This window comes from Myxocyprinus asiaticus, chromosome 29 (assembly GCF_019703515.2).
Source record: "Myxocyprinus asiaticus isolate MX2 ecotype Aquarium Trade chromosome 29, UBuf_Myxa_2, whole genome shotgun sequence".
Classification (NCBI taxonomy): domain Eukaryota; kingdom Metazoa; phylum Chordata; class Actinopteri; order Cypriniformes; family Catostomidae; genus Myxocyprinus; species Myxocyprinus asiaticus.
This window is the reverse complement of record NC_059372.1, coordinates 12,165,518-12,175,135: the sequence shown is the minus strand read 5'-3', so window position 1 is coordinate 12,175,135 and position 9,618 is coordinate 12,165,518. Positions and strand designations below refer to the sequence as shown.

Sequence of the window (9,618 nt, the reverse complement as noted above, 5' to 3'; positions counted from 1 at the left end):
GACATTTCTCCAAAAAGTAAGATATTTGTTCCCATGTTCACTTGCAAATTGTTGTCTGGCTTTTTTATGGTGGTTTTGGAGCAGTGGTATCTTCCTTGCTGAGCAGCCTTTAGGGTTATATCGATATAGGACTCGTTTTACTGTGGATATAGATACTTGTCTACCTGTTTCCTCCAGCATCTTCACAAGGTCCTTTGCTGTTGTTCTGGGATTGATTTGCGCTTTTCACACCAAGCTACGTTCATCTCTAGGAGACAGAATGCATCTCCTTCCTGAGTGGTATGATGGGTGCGTGGTCCCTTTATGACTAACATCACCATGGTGTTTATACTTGCATACTATTGTTTGTACAGGTGAACGTGGTACCTTCAGGCATTTGGAAATTGCTCCCAAGGATGAACCAGACTTGTGGAGGTCCACCAATTTCTTTCTTCTGAGGTCTTGACTGATTTCTTTTGATTTTCCCAAGATGACAAGCAAAGAGGCACTGATTTTGAAGGTAGGCCTTAAAATACATCCACAGGTACACCTCCAATAGCCTGTCAGAAGCTAATTGGCTAATTTTCTAAAGGCTTGACATCATTTTCTGGAATTATCCAAGCTGCTTAAAGGTATAGTTAACTTAGTGTATGTAAACTTCTGACTCACTGGAATTGTGATATAGTCAATTAAAAGTGAAACAATCTGTCTGTAAACAATTGCTGGAAAAATTACTCGTGTCATGCACAAAGTAGATGTCCTAAACGACTTGCCAAAACTATAGTTTGCTAATGTTAAATCTGTGGAGTTGTTAAAAAATGAGTTTTAATGACTTCAACATAAGTGTATGTAAACTTCTGACTTCAACTGTACATCATTTTGTGTGTGTGTGTGTTTACATCCGGAAGATGCATTTTTAGGTTGTTTGCTCATCTGCAATATGTCTATAAGACGTTTCCTCTCAGATGTCAGTAAGACATTCAGAAGATGTCTTTGAGACATTTATGATTTAGAATGTTTGTAAATCTGATCTTTTTAAGATGTTTAGCAGATGTTTATTAGATTGTGATGCTTTCGGAGATGTACGTGTGCTATCTGGGGTTGCTTGTGAAAATGGGGGATATTTTACTGTTTTTGAGAGGTGGAAATATGAAATTAAAAGTTAAGCTCAATCGACAACATTTGTGCCATAATGTTAAAAGCACTTACATTAATTCTTCTGTTAAAACTTGCGTATTATTTTTGTAATACATTATTTGTGTATTTATCTGAGCTGTAAAGTTCTTTAAATCATAATTTTTACAGGGTTTGTTCACATCGTCATGGCAATGTAGTTGTAAAATTGTCTGTAACTTTACACAGAAAAGGTTAATGAGCAATTATATCGCACTAAAATCATGTTAACACCCATATTGTTTGTCTCGTGGCAATACTTTTAAAACCGTGAGTATTTTAAAGTTTACGGATTGGCCCCATTAACGTCCATTGTAAGTGCCTCACCATAACCCAGATTTTTGCTCTCTCTTTTTTTTTTTTTTTTTTTTTTTTGTGCTTTAAACAAAAAATTACTTTTTTTTGTAATCAATATTATGCCACAAATGCTGTCGATTTAGCTTAACTTGTATTAAACACGGAATATTCCTTTAATAAAGCATTAATAAAAAGTACCATGGGTTTTTTTTTTTTTTTTTTGCCTACCATACCACCACAGCACTTGTTTTGTAAAAGTTTAGTTAATAATATTTCACACAAATTCTATTTTTATTTTGCTTGTAAATGCCCTGACCTATATACTGTATTTGACATTTAACCAGGCTGATGAGTTTGTGTGCATATAGTATGTTTAGTGTGTAAATATTTGATTGTGTAGCCATATGGGATCTATATTTTTTTCTTATGCCCTATTGTTCATCCTCTTAGCTACATCTGAATAAAATAATCAATGGTCCAATGGTAAGGCTTTTATGACATCCCCAACATTGTTTTGCCATCCACAAGGCATCTCACTAGTGGTCTCTAAGCTCTCTCTCTGAAATGTGTTTGGAATATCATGTAGCCTTTAGATTGTTTAAGCTCTACTTAACCCATATTAAGGTTACATTATATCTCTTATTAGGAGAAGATCTGACCTGAACTCATTAGTTGCATCAATAATGATCAATGCAGCAGAAGCTTTAAACAAGCATCACGAACGCTCTACTCTTAAGTCAGTGTTAAGAAGCTTAAGAAACCCAGTTCAGCAAACCAGTTGGCGTCATCAATTACAACCAGCAAGGACACAATGAGATTATCACCTAATGCAATGTTCTGCATCCTAATATCTCACCTTGGTGGACATGTTTTACATACAGGTACATCATTTGACATGATAAGATCAGAAACTTTGCATGGAAGCATCAATATTTTATTTTGTACTTCCTCATGAAAATTGAACATCTTAAAATGTCATGTAACAGAGAGATAGTTGTGGTCATGTGAGAGCAATGGTTCTGGTTTTAATTAATGCTTTCATAACATCTGATCTGATATTAGAAAGTTTATTCAAATGTTAGATAATCCCTCTTCTTTTTTAAAGCAGTTGGACTAAAGATTGTCATGGCAAGTTATATACAAACAACTGAGTTACCATTACCTTTCCGTCAGCTCGAACCAGTCTGGCCATTCTCCGTTGACCTCTCTCATCAACAAGGTGTTTCTGTCCACAGAACTGCCTCTCACTGGATGTTTTTTGTTTTTGGCACCATTCTGAGTAAATTCTAGACCCTTTTGTGCATGAAAATCCCAGGAGATCAGCAGTTACAGAAATACTCAAACCAGCCCATCTGGTACCATCAATCATGCCACGGTTGAAATCACTGAGATCTCATTTTTTCCACATTCCAATGGTTGATGTGAAAATTAACTGAAGCTCCTGACCCGTATCTGCATGATTGTATACATTACACTGCTGCTACACGATTGGCTGACGATTGCCGTAGAGTGATAAAGAATATCTGTTCCTTGAACTTCTTTGGCTTAAATATCCATAAAATTATGATTTTAAGTACTATTAACTCAAACTATCAAGTACAGAACTGAGGATGTGGGGAATACCCAGAAATGTGCTTGAATAATTAAATAAATATTCCAGGTTCAGTACAAGTTAATCAATATTATGGCAAAAATTCTGTCGATTGATTTATAACTTGTATTGAACACGGAATATACCTTTAAGTGTGTTTGTTCGGTCAGAAGTACCAAACTTATTACAGATATTTTAGTTCTTTTTAGTATTATTGATGTTGTTGTACTGTAATTCGTTTTTTTGTGTAAAGTCACCATAAGGGTGTTCCCTTTGGTGAAGTTGGAACCTGTTCAATCCATGTAATTTTTCCATGCCCATGTCAATGTGTTTAGCTGCAGTGCAACTTTATTTGCACTTCTTTGGGAAAGACCTCAAGATTGAAGAACAGTTTTTTTTTTTCATAGGCAGTCAGACTTCTCAACAACTTGGCCTGACTGCTTACACAAACATCCATACGGACTCATTGCACTCCCCCCACCATATTACACATACATTTATTGCACTAATTAACAAATACATCACCCCAGCCACCTTAAAAACTGTGACAAATTGCTGAAATAAGTTTTGCACAATTTACCTTGCCGTTGGTACAGGATTTTGCACTAGCGGTTTTATAACTGCTTGTCTATTGTTTGTATTTATATAGTCTATTTCTTGTATTTAAATTGCCTATAGTCTGTATATACTGTCCCTCATGTCTGGACATACTGTCACTCATGTCTATTTATTGTCTGTCTGTAACGTGGTGCTACTGTGCTGCTGTAATTCTGCTAAATGTTGAATGTTTGCACCAAGGTTTCCTGGAGAACTGTATTTTGTTTTTCTCCCTCAAAGGAAAAAATGACAATAAACCTGACTTTGACTTTGATATTTTAAGTAAATCCAACACATAATTCTTTTCAGTGTACAATGACTTTAAAAAATAACCCAACTCTGAAAAATGTTATTTCGTAAAAAGTGTGACAAATATCCCCAATCTCTTCTATTTCAGATCTAAATACCCAGTTCTAAAGCCCATGTAAACATAGGTACTTTTGGTCAACACTATCAAATTTTCTTTGTTTGTACTTTAAAGCTAACTAACCCCTAACCCATGTTATTGTTTGCTAGCATATGTTGCATGTCTTGACCCTAGAGACACTATTTCATCCTCTCTTTTATATGTACCTGTATAAGTGCTGAATAATCATAAACCAAACCTGACTTGAATACAAATTTGGCATGTATTTCAGAAGTTCTCCAGTTATATCCAAGTACACACACACACACACAGACACTGTCCCTTCACAAAAAGACAGACAGGATTTCACGCAGACATGTGACCTGTTATATAAGCACCAAAAGCTTTATAACAGTCTGTAGAGCCAAGTGTCTAAGGGATAGGGCAGAGCTGGTGTGAGGGTGTGTGTGTGGACAGGATATTTTTAGTTGTCAGAACGGAGGAATCGATCTGGTCCAAGAGACGCTGCTGAGATGTTCTTCCGCATTCCTCTTTTGACACCTGGATACATTCGATACCTGCAGGTGAGTGTCCTGCCTCTATTCAATGAGGAAATTAAAGCATTTGTTATCAAATTATTAAGTTAGTATTTAGGTTACTCTTTATCTTGTTTCCTTTCACAAATTCTCATTAGGCCTACTGTAATGCAAATAAAATTGTATATTATTTAAATTGCAAAGTAATTATATATCATGAGAATCTAATAATGAGTATACAAACAAACTTCCAAAAACATTACAGTACTATAACCTAAATGGAATGATAAAAAAAATCTATCTATTTATTTATTCACTTTGAGAGTAAAAATATTCATAATAATAATAAAAAAATACTAATTTGTGAAAACAAATAATTAAAATATTTATTTATTTATTCAATTTGTTCATTCATTCACTTATTTGTGATACCGATCCAAATAATACAGTCTAAGCAGTTGAGCACAAAATAAATCACATGCAATTACAGATCAGAACGTTCAACATTAAGAATAAATAGACCATTTATAACACAATTCATTACTTTTACATAATTGAATTTGAGAAAGTTTTTACAAGCAATTTAGTAGTTTTAACTCAGCTTCATTAGGTTAGTCAAACTCAATTTAATAACGTTTAATTCAATTAATTTTCTTATATTTGTCCAACTTAATTTATTTTATTAATCATTAGTATATTCCAGGAGAGCAAATGTAAGGACAGTGAAACTGTTGCACTGTCAATTTGAAAAGCAGCACACAAATCAAACATAACTTGATAGTAAAAGTCCCTCCTCAACCTAAACACAAGTGCCAATCTTCACTACAATGGTAACCCCGAAAAACTCCAGCCTAACAGACTATTTTCAAATACAAATATAACAGAACATTAAACATTAACAAATCTCCTCCTATTCTCATTTTGCTCAGAAAAGCATAAAATAACACTTAATTTCAGCATTTGTTCACCCCATCCAGTCCCATGCAAAACATGCTGGGAATGGAAATCCCCTGCCCAGTTTCATCAATGCTACAAAAAGTATTTATGTAGTCCCAACTCAAATGGATTAAGTAAACGTAATTTAATTGGATAGAATGTAATGAAACCAAGTTGTGACAAAATGTTCTTGAATTGTGTTACTTTAGTTCATTAAATCTTTTTGAGTGTACAACACAAAATTGAAAGTTTTATATTTAGTAAATGTTTTGAATATAAAGCAATTTAAATCATGGAATTACAGGGGAAAAAAGCATGAAATAATATTAAAAATTGGCAATACTCAGGTAATCTGCGCATATCTAATCCTAATCCTAACCTAAACCAATTGTTTATCTGCCATTGGATTTTTAAACTTCTGTTTAGATCAGAATCACAGTCAGTGGTCTGCTCAGGTTCAGGTTAATGAAGAATAATTGGATACAAAGCCCAATGGCATGAGACGCTTGCTCGCAAAAACGCTCCCTGACGCTATTTTTGGAAGCCACTGTGGCTGGAATTTACCACCTTTGGTGTTTTAAGTGACAAGTGTCGACCTCAATTAATGGTGTTTTGACCATTTATAAACAATAGGCTCTCTGCAGGGGTTGTTGAAAGACGATTAGACCTTAAAAGCAGTATTACAAGATATATACAAGAACCTTGAATAGTTTTCAAGGAAACTGCTTAAATGTTTGTTGATAAGCTTAATCTTCTTGTCAGTCTTTATCTCACAGAAATCCAATGATACTTGGGTTTTGAAAGTTGTCTGATGTAATCAGGTGTGCTTTAGGAACTATATCTGAGAATGTAGGTCTCTCTAGAAACATGGTGATTTGGCCTTGAATACCAACCTTTTCATTTGTGTATTTAGACCCAGGCAGCACGGACTGGACTGCAGAGGGAGGGGCCCTTTGTACCCCGCTTTGCCATGCTTCTGGGCCTTGTGGGCATTGGAATGTCGGGATACAGCTCTCGCCAACTGACCTTGTACCACAAGCCTTCGCCACACCTCCTGCGGTGAATGTATAAAGCAGAAAGATGAGTAAAGGGGTTTGAAGAAAAACATTCACCATCTCTAATGCTTTGAGGTGTTCCCCTCCTTGATTGTGTTTCAATTTCTACATCTGTTTTTATTTTGACTCCGCTAAGTTCACCACATCATGCTGAAGCTCATAGTCTTGGTTTGGTTACGAGGATGGCCGATCCTTAACCAAGCTCTACCAAGCTTGTTCTTTGATTCATTGCCTTAGCGGGCAGAGTAAATTAAATGCTATGACCATGACTAATCTATTTTTAAAATGTTTTAATTTAAGCACATTAGTGCTGTCACACTTGAGCTCAGTTTCAAATGCAACTCAATTGGTCTTCTTCCAAGTCCACACATTGGACTGTTAGGTAGTAGTCCGTTGTGGAATCAAATTTTGAACCAATGACAAATGGGACACCCGGCAGTCTTGTGCACTGCACAGACATGTGCAAGCGAAGGCCACAAGACCGCAGGTCAAAATTGGGTCCATTTAGTACTAAAATACTTTTTTGACAAAGTGTGCTGTGAAGGTTTTATCTATCCCCAAAATATGCTTATATTTACTGTTTATACACTTCTTGATATCCACTAAAGAAGGTCAGCAAGATCACCTATTTAAATATTATATAAGTGGAGCAGCATGCACATTTTGGTATTTGGTTTACCATAAGATGAGACTTAAGAGTCTTTGCCGGGAATAACAGGCTCTTTGGTCGAAAGCCAGCAGCTCAGGCAACACTTACACAGTATGTCACAGCGGAAACATTATTTTGAAGCATGACTTCACCTTTTATTGATTACTTTAAGTAATTCTAATGGATTGCTCAAACAATGAATAGAGCAATTTCAGCAGGTCACATTCATAGCCATGAGTCATTATTTACAGCAGGCCAGGGCTATCGTTTAAATACACTGAGCATTTAACATTGAATTTGTCAAAGGCAGGCAATGTCTCTGAAACAGGGTTGAAATGGGAAAGGAGGCGGCGGGAACCGGCTGAACAATCAAAGTAATATTTTAATAGGAACTTAAACATAAAGGCAAAAACATAAACGCACACATGGCAGCTGCATGTGGCTCTCTCTCTCCTAAACTTCCGCATTCCGCTGCACTTATCCCTCTCCTCGGCTGATTAGCCCGATTGGGGTCCGGGCGTGCATAGTCATGGCCCGGCCCCACCCTCCTCCTCGTCACAGTCTCTTTTAATATGGCTGTCAGAAAGTTACACTGAGTAATTATGTTTTGCACAAGATTATATGTATTTAAAGGAATGCTCCGGGTTCAATGCAAGTTAAGCTCAATCTACAGCATTTTCTGGCATAATGTTGATAAATACAAATAATAATAATAAAAAAGCAATAATCGCAGTTACAGTAAGGCACTTACAATGGAAGTGAATGGGGCCAGTCCATAAACATTCAAATATACACTGTTTCAAAAGTATAGCCACAAGACACAAACATTATAAGTGTTAACATGATTTTAGTGTCATAAATGTGCTTACTAACCTTTTCTGTGTACATTTATATCCAATATTACAACTTCGTTGTCAAGACGATGTAACTCGGTAAACCCTGTAATCTGGTAAATGCCATAACGGCAGTAAATCTCTGATTTTATGACACTAAAATCATGTTAACATGTATAATGTTTGTGTTTTGTGGCTATACTTTTGAAACAGTGTGTATTTTAACATTTATGGACTGGCCCCATTCACTTCCATTATAAGTGCTACACTGTAACTGGATTATTTTTATTTATTTATTTATTTATTTTTGAATAAACGAGGGATGAGTCTAAATGATTTTTTGTTGTAATCAACATTATGCAACAGATGTTTTCGATTAAGCCTAACCTACCAGAGCTCTACCAGGGAATGTAAATATTGCTGATTTGCACAACAATGTAGATTTGTATTTATTATCAATAAATGCTCATAAAATGAACAAATGTACATATTTTATATTCTTACATATATTATTTATTTAATACATGTTTGTTTGTATAAATGTTTTAGAATTCCAATGTACAGACCATTCTAATCTGCAAAATAAGTTTAATGAATTACTTTCTTATTACATTTTGTATGTGAACAGTATTGGTGTTATAAGTGTATATAAAATGTAAACTGTAATGTATTCATACAGTATGTGAATATGTGATTGCACTATATTCTTTAGTTTTGAGAGTAGGACAGTGTTTCTGTGATGGCCGCCTGAAGCCCCAGCTTTGCCACGCAGTGATGTGGCAAAGCTAAATCTGAGCTTGGCACTCTGGCCTGCCAACCTCAGTGCCCGAGAGTAAACAGACGTCAGCATGCAGAATATCCAAATGTCCATTCAGAACACTGACCTATCAGAAACTCTCTCCTATAGATACCTGATCAGTACGATCTCTTAAAGTGTGCTGCTTTATGGAAAATGTATGTTGTTTTGGCACTGATGTACTGTATGTAATGAATGTGAATGTCTCACCGACAGCAAAATGCCATTGATGTCATGAATGGGATGGGTCATGTAATGGTGTCATGATATCTCAACTGTGTATTGAAGAAGAGGAGCTTAAAATGGCTTAATCTGCTACTTGTACTCATCCAATTTGAGATGGCTGCTAATCAAAGACCTTTATTTAAAAACCTCATCAACAAACGAACAACTGCATGAGCAAATGTCTTTGCAATTATGTGGAAATATACAATCTTACAGTTATACTGTAGATTTCTTGATTTAACCATTCAAATTGGGAATGTTGCGCTGTTCTGATTTAGTGTGGATGATGTCTAACTGATTTGCAGTGGTTTTGTTGTTGGATTTACAGACTAATGCACTTTGATGACAGAAATGATTGTATTTTCAAAGCACTTTGTGAATAAAGAGAGATTAATATATCTGAATTGTGTATTTATTTAAAACAGAGAAACATTTAGGCATGCACACATTTAGCCCAAGTATCTAAATGAAGATATCTATTGTTTTCATATAAAGCTAACTTAAATTATTAAAGAGTAACCCTATCCCTACTCCTAAAAATGTTAAGGAATTTTTAGAATAAACAAAATACTTAATATATGAATCATTCTTACCTTTTAGGACAC

The 9,618-nt window shown here is 35.3% G+C and overlaps 1 long non-coding RNA gene across 1 annotated transcript; it reads left to right on the top strand.

Annotated features, from left to right (window-relative positions):
• The first annotated feature begins 510 nt into the window (after positions 1-510).
• On the top strand, positions 511-9,411 carry LOC127419934 (uncharacterized). Its single transcript, XR_007893748.1, has 2 exons — positions 511-4,567; positions 6,369-9,411. It is a non-coding gene; the product is annotated as an uncharacterized LOC127419934 (long non-coding RNA).
• The last annotated feature ends 207 nt before the right edge of the window (positions 9,412-9,618 follow it).